The 22,144-nt window shown below is 36.0% G+C and overlaps 2 long non-coding RNA genes across 3 annotated transcripts; both read left to right on the plus strand.

Annotated features, from left to right (window-relative positions):
• The first annotated feature begins 11,587 nt into the window (after window positions 1-11,587).
• On the plus strand, window positions 11,588-14,750 carry LOC124451478. Of its 2 annotated transcripts, XR_006950487.1 has the most exons (4): window positions 11,596-11,740; window positions 12,358-12,419; window positions 13,359-13,462; window positions 14,381-14,750. It is a non-coding gene; the product is annotated as an uncharacterized LOC124451478 (long non-coding RNA). The 2 variants fall into 2 exon arrangements; XR_006950486.1 differs by lacking the exon at window positions 12,358-12,419 and having other exon boundaries at window positions 11,588-11,740.
• Window positions 14,751-18,856: 4,106 nt separating this feature from the next.
• On the plus strand, window positions 18,857-21,640 carry LOC124450903. The gene is made up of 3 exons (XR_006950258.1): window positions 18,857-19,010; window positions 20,620-20,723; window positions 21,626-21,640. It is a non-coding gene; the product is annotated as an uncharacterized LOC124450903 (long non-coding RNA).
• The last annotated feature ends 504 nt before the right edge of the window (window positions 21,641-22,144 follow it).

Consider the following 22,144-nt stretch of genomic DNA (forward strand, 5'->3'; position numbering starts at 1 on the left):
ATATTAAAGGATTTCGCTTATTAATAGTCTTCCACCAAACAACAAAAATTGGAAAGAGAATTTTCGTTAGTTTTCGAGCAGTTAAGTTACTACAGTTAAGGAGTTAACTACAGTAGTTAGCCCTAACTATAGTTAAAGTTAACTGCGTTTTTATACAACCGGCCCCTGATTTTTACAAAGACGATCTTCCTAATCCCTTACTATTATATGCTGAATTGGAATTATGGGAAAAGTTTTGGACAAGATATGAGGGATCATTACCAGACACTGCAGCTTCCACACTTAAAATTTTATGGTTTAAGGGTTTTGAGAATATTAACGCATGTCTACGGTTACTAGCCACTCTTCCAGTTACTTTTTGTTAGTGCGAACGCTCTATTTCAGCACTTCGCATGCTTAAAGCTTACAACAAAAGTACGATGGTTGAAGAACGCATAAATGGACTTGCACTAATGCTAGTCTAACAGGAAATAGAGCCTACTGTTGATGAGGTGATCAATAATTTTGCGTATGGAAACCGGCGATTAGAACTGAAATTATAAAAATTTGACTCATATGGCTTGGTCATTGTAGTTTAGACGAGAAGGAAAGAAATAGCTTCTAATTTTTTGTTTAGTCATTATATCTCATAAATCTTGGTGGCAAACATGTCACTTAGCCATATATTTTCTATACTTAATAATTTTGTTTATGGGTAATATTACTTGTATGATGTGTTGCATCATTTTAATATGTCTATTCAAGTTTGAATTAGGAGTATTGGATGTAGTATTTTATTTATTTATCGTACCACTTTTTAAAAAAACATTGAAAACGCGAATTTTTAAGAGTAAGACACAACACAATGGACAACATCTTCTGTCACTAGACTCTTAAAATAACTACCACTATGGTTTTCAAAACGTCAGTCAACATTAACACCAACAGTCATTCTCAGGACTTTACTAACCTGGATGATCTACATTTCGAAATATATATCATGCGTGTTCAGATAAACTTACCTAACATACAAGAAATATTCTCCTTTGTAAGGTCTTAATTAATGCTTATGTGATTTGATCTGGGAATAACAACAACATTAATGTCTAATTATGACACTTGTGAAGGAACTATTGACTTTTTAAAAGACCAAATATTTGACTTCTTGATTAACAGGATTACTGACATTTGAAGTCATTCTCTCAAAGGAATTAATAAGTTAACTGTGTCATCAATCAATAGCATATCTTTTCCTAAACAATACCTTTTTATAAAAGAAAATAGTTAAAGCTTGGAGTATTGTCAAAATTTATGGCAATTGATATTTAGGTCAGCGTTTTGACGTTTTGTTTAGCTGTGGTTTGTGTTACTTTTCTGTTTAGCTCGGCAAAATAACAATTGGATTCAGATTATGTGTGTGCATATTCTTGGGGCGAAGTTAAAGGATTAGAATGACAACGATGATGTAGAAAACTGAGCAATTTTACATTCTTGAAATGTCCCACGTTGTCGCTTTTTCTAATCAAACTCCTGTTGCTTTGTTGCAAAGGTGTGAAAGGTGAGTATCTGGCGCCTTAAAACCAGACTGCTCTCTTTTTGTTTAAGGCTTCTCATTACGTTAAGGCTGTCCATGTCGGAATTGCATTTTTACGTGGTGGGGTGCCATTTCCTAGGCATGCTGATGAGCTCTGATATAGGCGAAACAGTCCTTATAATTCATCAAATTCACAATGTTGCGTTAGGAGAATTTTTGGCTAATGCAACCACGCTCATTAATCAAAATTTTTTTCTACCACGCTCTTCCGACTAAGGAATTCAAAATCCTGGATCCGCCCCTGTTGTAGAAAAATAACCTTCCGGGATTAAACGCAGTAATAAAGACTTTCGTCCTGTGAAAACTTGTCTATAAGTGCAGGAGATTAGTATTTTATTTGTAATCAGAATCTTTACATGTTTGTAAATGTATATCGTCCAGGTTGGTATAGTCCTGAGTAGGACTGTTTTTTTTTTTGTTGAATGACGTTTCGACAACCTTAGCGGTAGTCATCTTCAGGGTCAAAAATGAACTTTCGAACTCTCAAAGTACTTAACTGACATACTGCAACCACTTACAAACAAATCAAAACACAAGCTACAATCCACTGAAACTTTCATTAAAAAACTGAGCACCATACAAATATCGGACAGCTATATACTAATGTCTTTTGATGTGAAATCACTGTTCACCAGTATTCCACTTAATCTAACACTTACTTGTACAAAAACTCTCATTACAAACACCACGGACGTACAGCCATTACCGACAGAAGACATTATGGAGCTACTGAAGCTTTGCCTCACCTCGACTTACTTCCAGTACAAAGGTACACACTACAAACAATTACATGGAACAGCAATGGACTCACCCGTTTCTGTTGTAGTTGCTGAAATTGTAATGCAATCTATAGAGGAACGGGCGCTCACGACTTACAAACATGCACTACCTTTTTGGTTCCGCTACGCAGATGACACAATCACAGCACTACATGCAGGCGAGATTAATGACTTTCACACTCACATCAACAAGTCACAAAACAGTCACATACATTTTACCAAAAATGTCGAAGAAAACGGAACTCTTCCTTTTCTCGACTGTTTGGTAAAACATGACAATCAAAAACTATGAACAACAGTTTATCGCAAGCCAACACATACTGACCGACTACTAGACCAATCATCTTACAACCCTTACATCACACAAAGCCACTACAATCAGAACATTAACAAGACGTGCACAAATCATATGTGATTCACCGGACGCTCTACACAATGAAAACAACTATCTAAAACGTGTTTTTTACAAAAACAACTATAACTCTGACTTTATCAAACGCAACACTTACAAACCCAACGAACCCAACAAAACGAACAACTCAGTGACAACAGCAACGATACCTTACATTAAAGGAGCGTCTGAGACTATCTTGCGTATCTTACGACCGTGCAACATACGTGTCGCACATAAACTAATCACAACGTTACGACAAGTACTAACGAACATAAAGGACAAAGAACAACCCAACGAACGACAAGGTGCAGTTTACAAAATAAACCGCTCCGACTGCCACGCCTATATCGGGGAAACTGGCAGGAACTTAAACATAAGACTTACTGAACACAAACGAGCGACTACGAAACAAGACAAAACTAATCACATTGCCGAACATCACCGAATCACAAAGCACAACATTGATTGGGACTCGGCAAAATGCATCACTTACAGTACTGACTATAGACAACGGCTTACATTAGAAAGTTGGTATACCAACTTAGAACAAACCCCCCTAAACAGATCACAGCAATTACCTGCACCTTACAAACGACTTATTCACAATACAAACAAACGATCAACTAAAAACATTACACTTCACACTAATTCACAATGACAATACACATTTCCAGTACACACAATACAATGACGTAAGAAGCAGATAACAAATACGGTAAACCTGACGTTTACTCCTCATTTGACTCTGAAGATGACTACCGCTAAGGTTGTTGAAACGTCAGTAAAAAACAATAAAATCATTCCTTCTCAGGACTTTATTAACCTGGGCGATCATCATTTACAAACATATAGCATGATTTTATTATGACACAAGACTGTCATCCAAAAAATTTGATCCCGCATATTGCATGATTTTATTATGATCCCGAATTTTGAATTCTATTGTCTCGGAAATGCAATTACAAAAAATTTAGGATGGATAATAAGCGTATTTTATAACTATCAATTAGAGACTCATTAGCATGCCTATGAAAGCCTGATTCTTACATCGACAGCCTTGCACTATCACTAACCGCAGAGAAATACATACTACACTAGAACTTCTAGAATATTTTATAGGGTAAAGGTGTAAAAAATTGCACAAAATAAACAATATGCACCATACTCTTCTGAAGGGGAATAAAAAAACTATTGAAAATATTCACTCCCTTATACCTAAAAGCTCTTTGTTCTCATTGCTGAAAGGAGAAAAAACATTATTTTTAGGTCCTGAAAACTTTCCTAATCAGATTACAGATCTCATGGGCATGTATGGCTTTCACCATTATTTTATAAAAGGCTAACTCAAATTTAGTAGTACGTGTATGCACTGGTTTGCAATCAAATGGTTTGAGTTGCTGCCAAGAAAGCGAATAAATACGAATGTAACTCTTTCCTGAACGGATTTTTATACTTTTTACAGTGGAGGTGAAGTAGAAGTTTGAATTCAAGTAAACACCAAAGAACAACCTTTCGAAATAAGGCTTTACTCAATACTAAATTAAAATCTACAAAATGTCTCTTTATAAGTAATTATCTTAAACTAGGCGCGGTTACTAAGGTGGTGTACTTCATGTAATAATCACTACAATCACTCTCTCCTATTTGAAATAACTATATAATCTAAATTAAATAATCTAAATTAAATAATCTAAATAAGACTGCTCCTGCCCGATTGTCTTTTTTTCTTTTAGTTTAATGTCATGTATATGTCAGGCAGTCGGGTTGTTTCTTTTCTCTCTGCGAGCGGCGTAACGGTAGTGTCTGTTGTGAAGACGACTGATCAGGTAGAGCGGGATCTTCTAGTAGTGAGTTCCCTTCTCTTTCCTTCTTTGGCGAACTATTATTTAGTTTCCTAGCGTCTTTTGTGGCCAAAGGAGATTAACGTGGGTCGTCTAAAGTATTATCTTTATAAGGCGATAGTGGTAGCGGTTTCTCGCATAACTTCTCTTTTTCCTCAGCTTGTGGAGCGAGGAGCTTAGTGGCTACGGTATCTTCTCTTCCATCGGAAAATTTTACATGCGCATACTGAGGATTTGCTTCGATTAGCTCTACTTCATCGACCGATGGGTCATACTTAGATTGTTTTACTTGACGCTTCAACAGTACCAGTCCAGGTTTGGATAGCCACGTTGGTATGGAAGTTCCACTCGTCGATCTTCGTTGGTGGATAAAGAGGCGTTCATGTGGTGTTACATTAGTAGCGGTGCACAACAGAGATCTGATGGAATGAAGAGCATCATGCAAAACTTCTTGCCAGCAGCTGGTCGGTAGTCCTCGCGTCTTCACCGCGAGGGAAATAGTCTTCCATAGAGTGCCGTTCAAACGTTCTACTTGGCCGTTCCGTTCTGGGTTATATGGTGTGGTTCGGCTTGACAAGATTCCTTTCTGGAGGAGAAAGTCTTTAACTTTTGCGCTCATAAAGCCAGAACCTCTATCCGAATGTATGTAAGCAGGCATACCAAAAATCGAAAACAATTCGCAGAGACAATTTATAATTGACTCCGCGTTAACGTCTTTACAAGCGAAAGCAAAAGGAAATCTTGAATATTCATCTATTATAGTAAGAAGAAACTTATTATGATTAGTCGTCGGCATTGGTCCTTTGAAGTCCAAACTAAGTCTCTCGAAGGGTTGAGTCGCTTTTACTAAATGGAAATTTTCTGTTTTGTAATATTGAGGCTTACTTTCCCTGCATATCTTGCAGGACTGTGTCATGAGCTTAATTTCATCCATAGAGAAAGGGAGATTACGGTTTTTTACAAAATGTGCCATCCGCGTTATTCCTGGGTGACACAAGGATTCATGAAGCTCTATCAGCTTATCGGAGGTCATGCTCATTGCTCTTATCCTAGAAAATGGATCCGCTGGTACATTCTCTTCTCCTGCTCTGTAGATTATATCAAAATCATAAGTGGATAGTTCCATCCTCCATCTCATTATCTTATCGTTCTTAATTTTGCTCTTTTGCTTGGTATCAAACATGTAAGCTACTGACTTCTGATCAGTAATTAACATAAAATGCTTACCCGTAAGGTAGTGTCTTCAGTTCCTCACGGCTTCTACGATAGCCGCTGCTTCTTTCTCCACTGAAGCGTGCTTAAGTTCTGATCCGCTTAACGTCTTCGAAAAGAACGCAACTGGGCGACCGTTTTGGTTGAGAGTGGCTGAAAGAGCAAACTCGGAAGCGTCTGTTTCCACCTGAAAGGGCTGTGCTTCGTCAACAGCTTGGACCACAGATTTTTCGACAACGGACTTAAGTAGATTAAACGAAGTAAGAGCATCGCCTACCATTGGAAATACAGTATTCTGTGTCAGTGGTCTTACTTTTGCTGCAAAGTCTTTGATTCATTGAGAATAGTAGGAAAAGAGACCCACAATCTGTTTCTGTTCTTTTAAATCACGGGGGACAGGTAACTCTCGCAGAGGTCTCAATCGTGCCGGGTCCGGCTTTATTTCTCCATTAGCGATTATACTACCGAGGATGCAAATACTGGTTGTTGAGAAGGAGCATTTGTCTTGATTAAACGTCAAATTTCGCTTTCTAGCTGCTTGAAGGAACTTTTCGAGATTTATGTCATGCTGGGCTTGGTCCCGGCCACAAATCGTGATGTTGTCAAGATACACGAACGTGTCTTCTAGACATTCTTTAGCGATAAAGTTGTCCATCATTCTTTGGAAAGCTGCTGCTCCATTCGTTACTCCAAATGGTACTCGACGGAATTGGTACAAACGCTGGTTAGCTTCGAAAGCAGTATATTTTTTTTCTTCTTTTTGAATTGGGACTTGATGATACGCACTTTTCAAATCAACGGTGCTGAAAATTTTGTACTGAGCGATTTTAGAGACGATATCATCTATTCTAGGCAAAGGATAAGCATTCAGGTGTGTGAATCTATTTATAGTTTGCGAGTAGTCAATCACTAATATTTTTTTTTGTCGATCGTTTCTAGTTACGACCACTTGTGCTCTCCACGGTGATTCACTCGGTTCAATTATACCTTCATCTAGAAGCCTTTGTACTTCAGTTGTAATATATTCTTTGTCTTCTCGGCTATATTTCCTTGACTTAATAGCTATCGGTTTACAACCCTCTGTTAAATGTTGGAACAAAAGTGGGGGGTCTAGGTTCAAAGCTGTTAAACTGCAAAGTTTCAAAGGAGGGGCAGAACCACCGTACTGGATAGTGACACTTTCGTGCAGGGCTTGCCAAGTTTGCCCTAGAATAACATGAGTACACAGATTGGGTAGAATATATAGCTTAACCTGAGAATACAACCGGCCTTTTAACGTTATATCACTAAGACAATATCCTTGCATTTTTGTGGAATAATTACATGTAGCCATCGTAACTTTTTCTTTGGTCTGATGAACTGTCAATGAAAGTTGCTCAACCAAATCAGGATGTATGAAGCAATGAGTACTTCCTGAATCTACCAGAGCTGTAACAGTTCTTTCTTTTAAACGAATGTCAATACATGAACTTAGCAATGACTCCCCCCATTGCAGCTAGAGTTATGTAAGCTGATTGCGTTAAATTAGAGACTACTGCTGAAGAACGGCAAACTCTTTGGTAGTGCCCTCTTTTTTTACATTTATTACAAATAGCTTCTTTCGCAGGGCATAGTGACCGGGGATGTTGCTTATTACCACAAAAGAAGCACTTAGCGGAACGTGAAGTGGAGGCTAAATACCTCTCGCTTAGTCCTTCTTCATTATTTTCGTCATGTCCGTTAGATGCCGTAACAGCAGCGCTTGTGAAGGGATTCGAATTGTATGTCTCCGATGATTTTTGTGCCAAATCCCAAGCTCGAGCTTGATCAAATGCCGTTTGTAAATCCAACTGTTTATTCTCCAGTAAACGTTGTCGAATGCTTCCCGACAATAGACCACTAATGAAAGCATCCCGAATTGCTTCATCCCGATATTGAGCAGCAGAGACTTGACGAAAATTGCAGTCTTTACTTAGGTGTTTCAGTTCTTGAAGGTATTCGTCAAGGGTTTCGCCTGCTTGTTGTTTCGTGTTGCTAATTTATGCCGAGAAAAAAATCTCGTTCGGAGGCTTGACATATAAGGTTTTCAGCGTGGTGATGGCTTCATCGTAGGTTTCACTATCACAGAACAGTTGATAAACATCAGAGGTGACATAATTCACCAGAATGTGTAGTTTATTTATTCGTGTATCAGGAATGGACGGTATTGCATCGATGAAGTTCTCAAATGTCGCGAGCCAGTGCGTCCAACGTTTTGCAGCGCCTTGCGCGTTCGGAATAACATCAAACCGTTCAGTTCTCAAAACTTTATCCATAGGTATAAGGTAAGTGTTGAGTAAATTGAAGTAGAAGTTTGAATTCAAGTAAACACCAAAGAACAACCTTTCGAAATAAGGCTTTACTCAACACTAAATTAAAATCTACAAAATGTCTCTTTATAAGTAATTATCTTAAACTAGGCGCGGTTACTAAGGTGGGTGTACTTCATGTAATAATCACTACAGGAGGTGCTAAAAATTTAAGGGGAGTAATGATCTTCGGGGCAGTCAGTAGTGTAGACCACCCAAGGTAGTTTACAGAGTTGAATCATAGCCATGCAAGAGCAACTCTGTTTAGCTGTAATACTGATTTGTTTTGCTAAAAATTATGGGTAGTGATGTAAAATGTTTCTTAGAGAGGTGAACAATTTGTTAATCAATCATCAATACATTTTTATAGCAAAAATTAAGAAATTTTTTTAAATTTAACTGTTTTGCACTACTGTTATCATGAAAAGGAAATAAAAGATGTTTTTTTTGTGTTTACAAAGGCTTATGCAAACCTCGGAAACCTTTTTGAAAGTATCGACTTTTGCTCTTGAGTTTGCACTAATCTGTTCTCGACTTCAAAAAGAAATGATCAGCCCAAACAGTACTCATAATTTGGAGCAGAGCTTGTTATGTTCTATTTGCTGACAACATGCGGGGAAGATCAAGGAGCAAAGATGACTGGAAAATGTTACTGACCAGGCAGAGACTTACAAAAACATTATAATGCTGAAAAGATCATTGTCTTCCTTATCCAGAGTTATTTATTTGAACATGGTCAAATTCTATGAATGTAGACAATGGATTCACTAAGGATGCCTTGAATGCTTTGAAGTTAAAGTTCAAGAACCAAAGACAGATAGCAAGATGGTTGTGTGCGTTTTGATGCTTGCTAAAATGTCAACTTACAAACATGTAAAATGGGATAAGTATAAAATTTTTGTTTATGTAAACATTAGTACTAAGATTAACGAAGACTCGGTGCATATGTGATTTTTTAGTACACTGTTTTTTGAATGTTTCTAATAATTAATGCATGCTATACTGATGCAATAAAGATTCAGTGATGAAACCTTTAAAGTTACAATTTATTTTTTATTGTTTCAGTTTTTGCTTGAAAAAATAGTTTGAGCTTATTTATCACTTAGTGTACAGAATGGACCTTTGTCATATGCATTATTTTTTGATTTTTTTAAAGAACGTGCGACGTGTAGATGAAGCAATGTCTTGAAACATCAACGTTTGCGTTTGCTGCTGAAGGTTTTGCAGTTCAGATGGGCTAGCAGTTTGTGTTGTACCTGTGGTGTTAGCTCGCGGAATACCTGCATGTAAAACGTGACAAAGCATCAGCGATTCCAATGTCTTTACCGGCAACATGCTTAGCAGAAACCTTAAAATTGTGGGGAGCTGCACATAGAAACAATTCTCGTAACAAAATTATAAGTTGGCTCTTTTTAGACGTTCTATATATAATAACAGCAACTACACTCTGATTGTCGCAATGAAATTGCACGAAGCTCTTTGCAAACTTGCATCCCACACATGGCATGCAACCACAAAGGGAAAAGTTCTTTGTATGCAATGTTGAGGTTTTTGTCCAACTGACTACTCCCTTTGAACCATTCGCCATTTAGGAATGCACTGTATTACATACCACCCAATGCATCTGTGGATAAACTAAGGTCTGAAATTTCTCTCCAGTCCTTTAAATCAAAGACATGTAACCCATTCAAAGTCATCAGAAAGGAGTGCCACCAAGCAATAACCAACCCTCAATCCTTATTCAATCTAATAAAATACTATTTTTTATAATCTTAGCCTTACAACAGATTGAATAGACAACGAAGAAATGAACGGCCATGTAGTATACGCGTGACTTAGCTTTCCTACGAAGGACTGAAGCCCTTTCAGCCGACACCAGTGTTCGGAACGCCAGACCTGGACCAATTGCGTCAACTCCATAAGCTTCTCTAATGGCAATCGAGCAATCATTTCAACCGAATACAACTCAAATCAAGAAACGTCAGGCAAGTTGTTGGGCCGACACATTTTCCAGGGGCCAATGCAATGCCTAACACACGAGCTGCTTTATCAATTGCTTTCAACTGAAACGCACAAATTTTGGACTCGTGTAGTTCCAGAGTGAAGTAATCATCAAGATAATGCAAAAGATCCGCAACATCTCAACTATGTACTAAGCACCAATAAAATAAGTCTGCAAAACTGTCGAAAATATCCGGATCTGAGCGTAAACCGAACGGCAGAGTCAAATCTAATCCTTTTATTTCCAAATCATTTTTAAAAGGTAGCGATCTGATGGGTGTACGGGAACAATGCAATAAGCGCTCTTGATGTCCACTTTGTCCCTCAATATACCTCTGCCGGCTTGATAATCAGAGCAATAGCATTCGAAACTTTACTATACCTGAGGGAAAAATCCTTTGTATTTATACCGTCATTTACGCTGTGTTCGAAAGGAAATGAAAGATCAAGAATTTGGCGACAACGCCCATTTCTTCCTGGAATGACTCCGAAACGATTAATTTGCATTGATTTTAGTGCCGGTTCTTTTGTGGGGCGAAATACGCAAATTAGTGAATCTTCTTTAGCTATATAATCATCAATAACATGCGGATGGTCCAACGCCGACGAACAGTTGGCTTTAGTTGATTTTGGAAATAAGAACGACTTATCAAAACCCAGCCGGAACCCATTTCTTAAACCATCTAGGACGTACTTGACTTTACGGTGATTAAAGTTGTGGAATCATTACACACAGGATTCGATAACGTATTGGGCAACAACTCGAACATTTCAACAAATTCCTCCCCTAAAATCCGCAGCAGTCTAATCGATTGACGACCCTTCGATGATTGTCTTGAACAATTTCTTGAGACGAAGCCCTGATAAAGCAAAAAGCAACAACGAACACACCAAAAGAAAAAAATTTTAGGACTCACTGCTTTTTATTGCGTTAAGTAATAGTCAGCTCATTTAGGCTTAGTCACTTATATACCTTCCTATTCATTCGGGCCCAGGCCGCAACTGGTTCCTCTGATATTAACCTTGAATACTGTGTACCTCATCGAATGTAATAACATTCAGAAGGGGGATGTTTTGGAAGTGATAGACATTTAGATGTTTTGTTTACCTTACCTATCCCCCTAAGAATGGGAATACTCGTATGAAGTGCTCCGTGGGGAGGAGACTATAATGGACTAACATGGATGATCTACATCTAAAAAACATGTAATACGTCTAGACATAAAATCCATTATTTCATTTCCACGTTTTTAAAATGCACTCCATGAGTGCGTAAGGAATTTCTTTTTCATGAATGACATTACAAAATACCAGTCAGTATTATAAAATATATTGCCAGAAAAATGAGGAAAAGTGCAAAATGTTGTGTAATAACAAAATACAGCACCATATTTTGTGACTTGTATCATTTTACCAAAACACAAGGCTGTCATGCAGAAAATTTGATCCCGCAGTGCAATTCTAGATAAACTGTGATCCTATTCACGAGCAAATCATTTTCATAAAGTCTTCAACGACAACGTGTATATATTACCTTTAACTTTATATACAAGCAATTTATTTTCGTCAAGTCTTCAATTGTGCATATTCATTGATCAAGTCAATTGACAAAGGTAAACAACTGTTTAAAATGTTTTGACTTTAGTCTAAAATGAATACATCGCTACATGCTGTTTTTTTAATAAAATTACCAGGCAAGTAAAATTTAATTTTGTAAAATGTTATTTGCTGATAGGTGCGTGACCAGTAAACTTGAATAACAACTTTTTAAGTGTAGTAAAATAACCGAAAAAGAAAGTCGCTACGCCATAATTTTATTGATTTAGCAAACAAGAGCACGTTTTGGTAATTATTCTTCTAAGTACTTTTACATGGCATTTAGAGCTTTTCAATCGAGCTTATTCCAATAAAATTAAGCGGGTGAATCGTTAGTTTCGCATGAAGGTGATTTTAAAAGATTTTGATCGATAGATGAATTATATGTCAATCATGTGTGGTACGTTCCCGACTCTTGAGGACAATTTACGGGAAGTTTCGCCAATGTACAGGGAATTGCATCGCGAGTAAGCCTTCGGTCAGCTTCGGAGTTGTTGTAAATGTCTACTCGGTTTGTAGAAGTCTGTGCAATCACAGTAAAATATTTATGTCTTAAATGAAATGAAGCTAATGTAAAATTTGATCTTCAGAATCCTTCATTGAACGGTTACCTCTATATATTAACCCTTTTCAGCGTTTACACGCAGTAACAAAAGCAAAAGGACTGGATACACGGAAAAACTCTCCAGCTAAAAGGTTGATGAAACATGTATAGAACTTAATATTGTTTTGATTGTAATATCCGTGCGTGGCAACTTATGTCGTGATTTTTTTTATATTGCTAAAATGCTTAAACAAAGCACATCGTTGTAGAAACAATTTGTGATGAAATTAATGAATTTTGTAACTGGCATAATTATATTATGACACTCCCCAAACACAAAACCATTATGAAAAAATTTGACTCGTATTTTAACACGACCAATATGAATGTAATAAAATAATATGAATGATAAAAGACATTTTCTTACTCATTAGAACCTCATATAAAACGTTTATTAAACTTCTTTAAAATTTTTTTGTTTACTGGGTATAGCTAGCTAATTGTGTTGCATTTTTTTAACTTGAAAAGGTGGTTTGAAGCATATAGTTGGAGAAAAAATTTGAGATGAAATTTAACACAGCATGTGATCAGCATGATTTTATCACGGCACTTTCTTCCTAACACAAGACTGTCATCCAAAAAATTTGATCCAGCAATACATAGCTACATTAACTATAAATCTATCAAAATAATTTCATCAAGTGGACTGTTTTGAATTTTTTGTCGATCAAATGATCGCTTGACCATTCCTTGATCCAATTTGTAAGACATCTTATATACTTTAATTTACTTCTTTGTGAAGTTCAAAATAATCCGTTAACAAATGTAAGCTGAAGTTTTTTTATTACTTGGGAAAAACCGAAAGCGAACGAGAGTTTGAATTTCGGCTTTTCGTGCACTGTCGCGAGAATAGATAAATAGCGCGTGACTGACATAAAACCCTTAAAATTAAAACTCTTCTTTGATCGTTGCTTCACGCATGAAGGTCGCGTGAATTTTGTCGTGCTATTTGGCAACAAAAATTAAACACTGATCTCGAGTCGCCTGAGTGAATTCCTGATAGGCGCCTTGTTTTTATCTTTATATTCTAGCATCGACGAAATGAATTCTTTGAAGTGCATCATGCTTTTATTGGCATTTGTTCAATTTGCAAAAACATCGCCTGTCACTTTCTGGGAATATGTCGATAAACCAGGTAAATTTAATTGCAAGATAAGAAGGGGGAGCGAGGTTGTAATGTTAATTGTTAATACATACTGCCTGTTTTTTGCCAGCATGTTATCCAAGCTAAGTCTTCAATTTTTGTCCATGCTCAATCAACAGAGATACAAGCTTATTATGTTGGTGTAACAATGAGAGGATTCGTAAATTTTTGCACGTGACTTTTTGATCTAAATGTTAGACAATTACATTGACTGTGTGTGTTCGTTTATCATAAAAATTCGACGTGATATTTAGACAAACTTTGTAAAGTTGCTTAAGTCTTAAGACGCCTTTCCCAAAATTCAAGTTAGGGTGGGCACTTGCCCCATCCGACAGGCCTCCCCATAGCGACACCACTATACACATTGGTAAAACTTGCATAAACTTAAAATCACAAATTAATTTAGCTATGGCGTGCCTCCGTTTAAAAACATCGTAAAAGAGCTCAAAATGAGAGCATTGAAGCAAAAATTTGATTTTTGATTTCACAAGTGCAGGCTTTTGATATTTTTTTCCTTGCTACTTTTTCCTGTTGTTATATATATTATATTGTGAATTTGCACGACCCATTGACGACTTTTATAGATTTTTCCTACGTTGTTGTTTGCTGATTCTCAGTGAAAATTAATATGCATGTAGTATTTTGACATCTTAAAAAACTCTTGATAAATTTTTTTCATTCATTGTTGTTGCAAGGGTATCTCTAAGTAAATAAGATATGAGCTCCACCTTCTTATGTTTTGAGAAAACCTATTAGAATTTTCTCACGATTTTGTCGACACGTAGAACATCCCTAATTTATGGAGGAATGTTCACCCATGTTTGTCACAATCGGTATAAAAAAAAAGTAAATATTTTTCTTTTGGTTAAAATTCTTACTGATGCCAATTATTTCTGTCTGTTTTTTTAGACAAACCTTTTGGGGGATGCCGATGCCGACATACCTCAGAAGGAATGGGAATTATACGTCGTTCGTGCAAAAAAAATGAGACAGTCTGTAGATATTATAATCCCCATTTTGTTTGCTGTGTCAAACGATGATTGTACTATAATAAATTAAGTACATTTCATTGAAACTAAAAATAAGTACAATGTTATTTGCTCAATATTTAATTGTTGAATGATATAATATTAATTTAAATAATCAATAGTGTTCCTTTACTGTTTTGTAAAAACACCTGATTTATAGTTCGTGTGAGGAACTTATACTACGACAGCTCAAAAAAATAACAGCTCAATTTTATTATTGATTCATTAAGAATTAATTTAACAACGGAAAACTTTGATAATTGCTCTTGTGTTGCTACTTTCATAAGGAGTGAGATCAATGATGTCATCATTTGACAACTTTGTATGCCAGCAAAGCTGAAAAATGATTCTTCCAAATAATTAGTAATATTCTGTGTTGTGACAATTTCAACTTGTCTATTTTCAAAAAAAAATTGATGTCGCTTCCGTTCATTCATTGACTTTGTCAAGGCAAAATATCAGAAAAGCCGTATAAGAAAGTCCAGGGGCATGCTCCTTCGGAAATTTTGATTTCTACTGTCTCGGAAATGCAATTTCCTAAAATTTAGAATGGATAATAAGCGTATTTTATAACTATCAATTAGGGACTCATTAGCATGCCTATGAATCTGACTATCGTTTGAATTTGACAGCCTGATTCTGACGTCGAAAGCCTTGCACCATCCCTAAACGCTGCGGAATACATAATACTCTAGAACTTCTAAAACATTTTATAGGGTAAAGGTGCCGAAAATTGCACAAGATAAACAATATGCTCTTCTGAAGGGGAATAAAAAACTATTGAAAATCTTCAAATCCCTCATACCTAAAAGCTCTTTGTTCTCATTGCTGAAAGGAGGAAAAACATATTTTTTTGAGACCTGAAAACTTTCCTAATTGGATTACAGACCTCTTGGGCATGTATAGCTTCAACCATTATTTTACAAAAGGCTAACTCAAATTTATTAGTACGTGCATGAACTGGTTTGCAATCAAATTGTTTGAGCTGCTACCAAGAAAGCGAATAAATACGAATCTAACTCTTTCATGAACGGATTTTTATATTTTTTACAGTGGTGGTGCTAAAAATTTAAGAGGGTAAGGATCTTAGGGGCAGTCAGTGTAGCCACCTAAGGTAGTTTACAGAGTTGGAATGTAGCCAGAGCAACTCAGTTTAGCTGTAATGTAATACTGATTTGTTTTGCTAAAAATTATGGGAGAGTGATGTAAAATGTTTCTTAGAGAGGTGAACAATTTGTTAATCAATCATCAATACATTTTTATAGCAAAAATTAAGAATTTTTTTTAAATTTAACTGTTTTGCATTGCTGTTATCATGAAAAAGAAATAAAAGATGTTTTTTTTGTGTTTGCAAAGGCTTATGCAAACCTCGGAAACCTTTGTGAAAGTATCAACTTTTGCTCTTGAGTTTGCACTAATCTGTTCTCGACTTCAAAAAGAAATGATCAGCCCAAACAGTACTCATAATTTGGAGCAGAGCTTGTTATGTTCTATTTGCTGACAACATGCGGGGAAGATCAAGGAGCAAAGATGACTGGAAAATGTTACTGACCAGGCAGAGACTTACAAAAACATTATAATGCTGAAAAGATCATTGTCTTCCTTATCCAGAGTTATTTATTTGAACATGGTCAAATTCTATGAATGTAGACAATGGATTCACTAAGGATGCCTTGAATGCTTTGAAGTTAAAGTTCAAGAACCAAAGACAGATAGCAAGATGGTTGTGTGCGTTTTGATGCTTGATAAAATGTCAACTTACAAACATGTAAAAAGGGATAATTATAAAATTTTTGTTTATGTAAACATTAGTACTAAGATTAACGAAGACTCGGTGCATATGTGATTTTTTAGTACAGTGTTGTTTGAATGTTTCTAATAATTAATGCATGCTATACTGATGCATTAAAGATTCAGTGATGAAACCTTTAAAGTTACAATTTATTTTTTATTGTTTCAGTTTTTGCTTGAAAAAATAGTTTGAGCTTAATTATCACTTAGACTACAGAATGGACCTTTGTCATATGCATTATTTGTTGCTTTTTTAAAGGACTTGCGACGTGTAGATGAAGCAATGTCTTGAAACATCAACGTTTGCGTTTGCTGCTGAAGGTTTTGCAGTTCAGATGGGCTAGCAGTTTGTGTTGTACCTGTGGTGTTAGCTCGCGGAATACCTGCATGTAAAACGTGACAAAGCATCAGCGATTCCAATGTCTTTACCGGCAACATGCTTAGCAGAAACCTTAAAATTGTGGGGAGCTGCACATAGAAACAATTCTCGTAACAAAATTATAAGTTGGCTCTTTTTAGACGTTCTAGATATAATAACAGCAACTACACTCTGATTGTCGCAATGAAATTGCACGAAGCTCTTTTTGCAAACTTGCATCCCACACATGGCATGCAACCACAAAAGGGAAAAGTTCTTTGTATGCAATGTTGAGGGTTTTTTGTCCAACTGACTACTCCCTTTGAACCATTCGCCATTTAGGAATGCACTGTATTACATACCACCCAATGCATCTGTGGATAAACTAAGGTCTGAAATTTCTCTCCAGTCCTTTAAATCAAAGACATGTACCCCATTCAAAGTCATCAGAAAGGAGTGCCACCAAGCAATATCCAACCCTCAATCCTTATTCAATCTAATAAAATACTATTTTTTATAATCTTAGCCTTACAACAGATTGAATAGACAACGAAGAAATGAACGGCCATGTAGTATACGCGTGACTTAGCTTTCCTACGAATGACTGAAGCCCTTTCAGCCGACACCAGTGTTCGGAACTCCAGACCTGGACCAATTGCGTCAACTCCATAAGCTTCTCTAATGGCAATCGAGGAATCATTTCAACCGAATACAACTCAAATCAAGAAACGTCAGGCAAGTTGTTGGGCCGACACATTTTCCAGGGGCCAATGCAATGCCTAACACACGAGCTGCTTTATCAATTGCTTTCAACTGCAACGCACAAATTTTGGACTCGTGTAGTTCCAGAGTGAAGTAATCATCAAGATAATGCAAAAGAACCGCAACATCTCAACTATGTACTAAGCACCAATAAAATAAGTCTGCAAAACTGTCAAAAATATCCGGATCTGAGCGTAAACCGAACGGCAGAGTCAAATCTAATCCTTTTATTTCCAAATCATTTTTAAAAGGTAGCGATCTGATGGGTGTACGGGAACAATGCAATAAGCGCTCTTGATGTCCACTTTGTCCCTCAATATACCTCTGCCGGCTTGATAATCAGAGCAATAGCATTCGAAACTTTACTATACCTGAGGGGAAAATCCTTTGTATTTATACCGTCATTTACGCTGTGTTCGAAAGGAAATGAAAGATCAAGAATTTGGCGACAACGCCCATTTCTTCCTGGAATGACTCCGAAACGATTAATTTGCATTGATTTTAGTGCCGGTTCTTTTGTGGGGCGAAATACGCAAATTAGTGAATCTTCTTTAGCTATATAATCATCAATAACATGCGGATGGTCCAACGCCGACGAACAGTTGGCTTTAGTTGATTTTGGAAATAAGAACGACTTATCAAAACCCAGCCGGAACCCATTTCTTAAACCATCTAGGACGTACTTGACTTTACGGTGATTAAAGTTGTGGAATCATTACACACAGGATTCGATAACGTATTGGGCAACAACTCGAACATTTCAACAAATTCCTCCCCTAAAATCCGCAGCAGTCTAATCGATTGACGACCCTTCGATGATTGTCTTGAACAATTTCTTGAGACGAAGCCCTGATAAAGCAAAAAGCAACAACGAACACACCAAAAGAAAAAAATTTTAGGACTCACTGCTTTTTATTGCGTTAAGTAATAGTCAGCTCATTTAGGCTTAGTCACTTATATACCTTCCTATTCATTCGGGCCCAGGCCGCAACTGGTTCCTCTGATATTAACCTTGAATACTGTGTAACCTCATCGAATGTAATAACATTCAGAAGGGGGATGTTTTGGAAGTGATAGACATTTAGATGTTTTGTGTACCTTACCTATCCCCCTAAGAATGGGAATACTCGTATGAAGTGTTCCGTGGGGAGGAGACTATAATGTACTAACATGGATGATCTACATCTAAAAAACATGCAATACGTCTAGACATAAAATCCATTATTTCATTTCCACGTTTTAAAATGCACTCCATGAGTGCGTAAGGATTTCTTTTCATGAATGACATTACAAAATACCAGTCAGTATTATCAAATATATTGCCAGAAAAATGAGGAAAAGTGCAAAATGTTGTGTAATAACAAAATACAGCACCATATTTTGTGACTTGTATCATTTTACCAAAACACAAGGCTGTCATGCAGAAAATTTGATCCCGCAGTGCAATTCTAGATAAACTGTGATCCTATTCACGAGCAAATCATTTTCATAAAGTCTTCAACGACAACGTGTATATATTACCTTTAACTTTATATACAAGCAATTTATTTTCGTCAAGTCTTCAATTGTGCATATTCATTGATCAAGTCAATTGACAAAGGTAAACAACTGTTTAAAATGTTTTGACTTTAGTCTAAAATGAATACATCGCTACATGCTGTTTTTAATTAAATTACCAGGCAAGTAAAATTTAATTTTTAAAATGTTATTTGCTGATAGGTGCGTGACCAGTAAACTTGAATAACAACTTTTAAGTGTAGTAAAATAACCGAAAAGAAAGTTGCTACGCCATAATTTTATTGATTTAGCAAACAAGAGCACGTTTTGGTAATTATTCTTCTAAGTACTTTTACATGGCATTTAGAGCTTTTCAATCGAGCTTATTCCAATAAAATTAAGCGGGTGAATCGTTAGTTTCGCATGAAGGTGATTTTAAAGATTTTGATCGATAGATGAATTATATGTCAATCATGTGTGGTACGTTCCCGACTCTTGAGGACAATTTACGGGAAGTTTCGCCAATGTACAGGGAATTGCATCGCGAGTAAGCCTTCGGTCAGCTTCGGAGTTGTTGTAAATGTCTACTCGGTTTGTAGAAGTCTGTGCAATCACAGTAAAATATTTATGTCTTAAATGAAATGAAGCTAATGTAAAATTTGATCTTCAGAATCCTTCATTGAACGGTAACCTCTTTATATTAACCCTTGTCAGCGTTTACTCGCATCAACAAAAGCAAAAGAACTGGAAACACGGAAAAACTCTACAGCTAAAAGGTTGATGAAACATGTATAGAACTTCAATTTTGTTTTGATTGTAATATCCGTGCGTGGCAACTTATGTCGTGATTTTTTTTATATTGCTAAAATGCTTAAACAAAGCACATCGTTGTAGAAACAATTTGTGATGAAATTAATGAATTTTGTAACTGGCATAATTTTATTATGACACTCCCCAAACACAAAACCATTATGAAAAAATTTGACTCGTATTTTAACACGACCAATATGAATGTAATAAAATAATATGAATGATAAAAGACATTTTCTTACTCATTAGAACCTCATATAAAACGTTTATTAAACTTCTTTAAAATTTTTTTGTTTACTGGGTATAGCTAGCTAATTGTGTTGCATTTTTTTAACTTGAAAAGGTGGTTTGAAGCATATAGTTGGAGAAAAAATTTGAGATGAAAATTAACACAGCATGTGATCAGCATGATTTTATCACGGCACTTTCTTCCTAACACAAGACTGTCATCCAAAAAATTTGATCCAGCAATACATAGCTACATTAACTATAAATCTATCAAAATAATTTTATCAAGTGGACTGTTTTGAATTTTTGTCGATCAAATGATCGCTTGACCATTCCTTGATCCAATTTGTAAGACATCTTATATACTTTAATTTACTTCTTTGTGAAGTTCAAAATAATCCGTTAACAAATGTAAGCTGAAGTTTTTATTACTTGGGAAAACTGAAAGCGAACGAGAGTTTGAATTTCGGCTTTTCGTGCACTGTCGCGAGAATAGATAAATAGCGCGTGACTGACATAAAACCCTTAAAATTAAAACTCTTCTTTGATCGTTGCTTCACGCATGAAGGTCGCGTGAATTTTGTCGTGCTATTTGGCAACAAAAATTAAACACTGATCTCGAGTCGCCTGAGTGAATTCCTGATAGGCGCCTTGTTTTTATCTTTATATTCTAGCATCGACGAAATGAATTCTTTGAAGTGCATCATGCTTTTATTGGCATTTGTTCAATTTGCAAAAACATCGCCTGTCACTTTCTGGGAATATGTCGATAAACCAGGTAAATTTAATTGCAAGATAAGAAGGGGGAGCGAGGTTGTAATGTTAATTGTTAATACATACTGCCTTTTTTTTGCCAGCATGTTATCCAAGCTAAGTCTTCAATTTTGTCCATGCTCAATCAACAGAGATACAAGCTTATTATGTTGGTGTAACAATGAGATGATTCGTAAATTTTGCACGTGACTTTTTGATCTAAATGTTAGACAATTACATTGACTGTGTGTGTTCGTTTATCATAAAAATTCGACGTGATATTTAGACAAACTTTGTAAAGTTGCTTAAGTCTTAAGACGCCTTTCCCAAAATTCAAGTTAGGGTGGGCACTTGCCCCATCCGACAGGCCTCCCCATAGCGACACCACTATACACATTGGTAAAACTTGCATAAACTTAAAATCACAAATTAATTTAGCTATGGCGTGCCTCCGTTTAAAAACATCGTAAAAGAGCTCAAAATGAGAGCATTGAAGCAAAAATTTGATTTTTGATTTCACAAGTGCAGGCTTTTGATATTTTTCCTTGCTACTTTTCCTGTTGTTATATATTATATTGTGAATTTGCACGACCCATTGACGACTTTTATAGATTTGTCCTACGTTGTTGTTTGCTGATTCTCAGTGAAAATTAATATGCATGTAGTATTTTGACATCTTAAAAACTCTTGATAAATTTTTTCATTCATTGTTGTTGCAAGGGTATCTCTAAGTAAATAAGATATGAGCTTGACCTTCTTATGTTTTGAGAAAACCTATTAGAATTTTCTCACGATTTTGTCGACACGTAGAACATCCCTAATTTATGGAGGAATGTTCAACCATGTTTTCGACAATCGGTATAAAAAGGTATATAATTTATTTCGGTTAAAATTTTACTGATGCTAATTATTCCTGTCTGTTTTTAGACAAACCTTTTGGGCCGATGCCGACATCCTCCGAAGGAAGAGGAATTTACGTCGTTCGTGCAAAAATGAGACAGTCTGTAGATATTACTATCCAGATTTTGTTTGCTGTCAAAGATATTTGTACTATAATAAATTAAGTACATTTCATTGAAACTAAAAATAAGTACAATGTTATTTGCTCAATATTTAATTGTTGAATGATATAATATTAATTTAAATAATCAATAGTGTTCCTTTACTGTTTTGTAAAACACCTGATTTATAGTTCGTGTGAGGAACTTATACTACGACAGCTCAAAAAAATAACAGCTCAATTTTATTATTGATTCATTAAGAATTAATTTAACAACGGAAAACTTTGATAATTGCTCTTGTGTTGCTACTTTCATAAGGAGTGAGATCAATGATGTCATCATTTGACAACTTTGTATGCCAGCAAAGCTGAAAAATGATTTTCAAATAATTAGTAATATTCTGTGTTGTGACAATTTCAACTTGTCTATTTTCAAAAAAAAATTG

Source organism: Xenia sp. Carnegie-2017, unplaced genomic scaffold, assembly GCF_021976095.1.
Source record: "Xenia sp. Carnegie-2017 unplaced genomic scaffold, XeniaSp_v1 HiC_scaffold_24, whole genome shotgun sequence".
NCBI lineage: Eukaryota > Metazoa > Cnidaria > Anthozoa > Malacalcyonacea > Xeniidae > Xenia > Xenia sp. Carnegie-2017.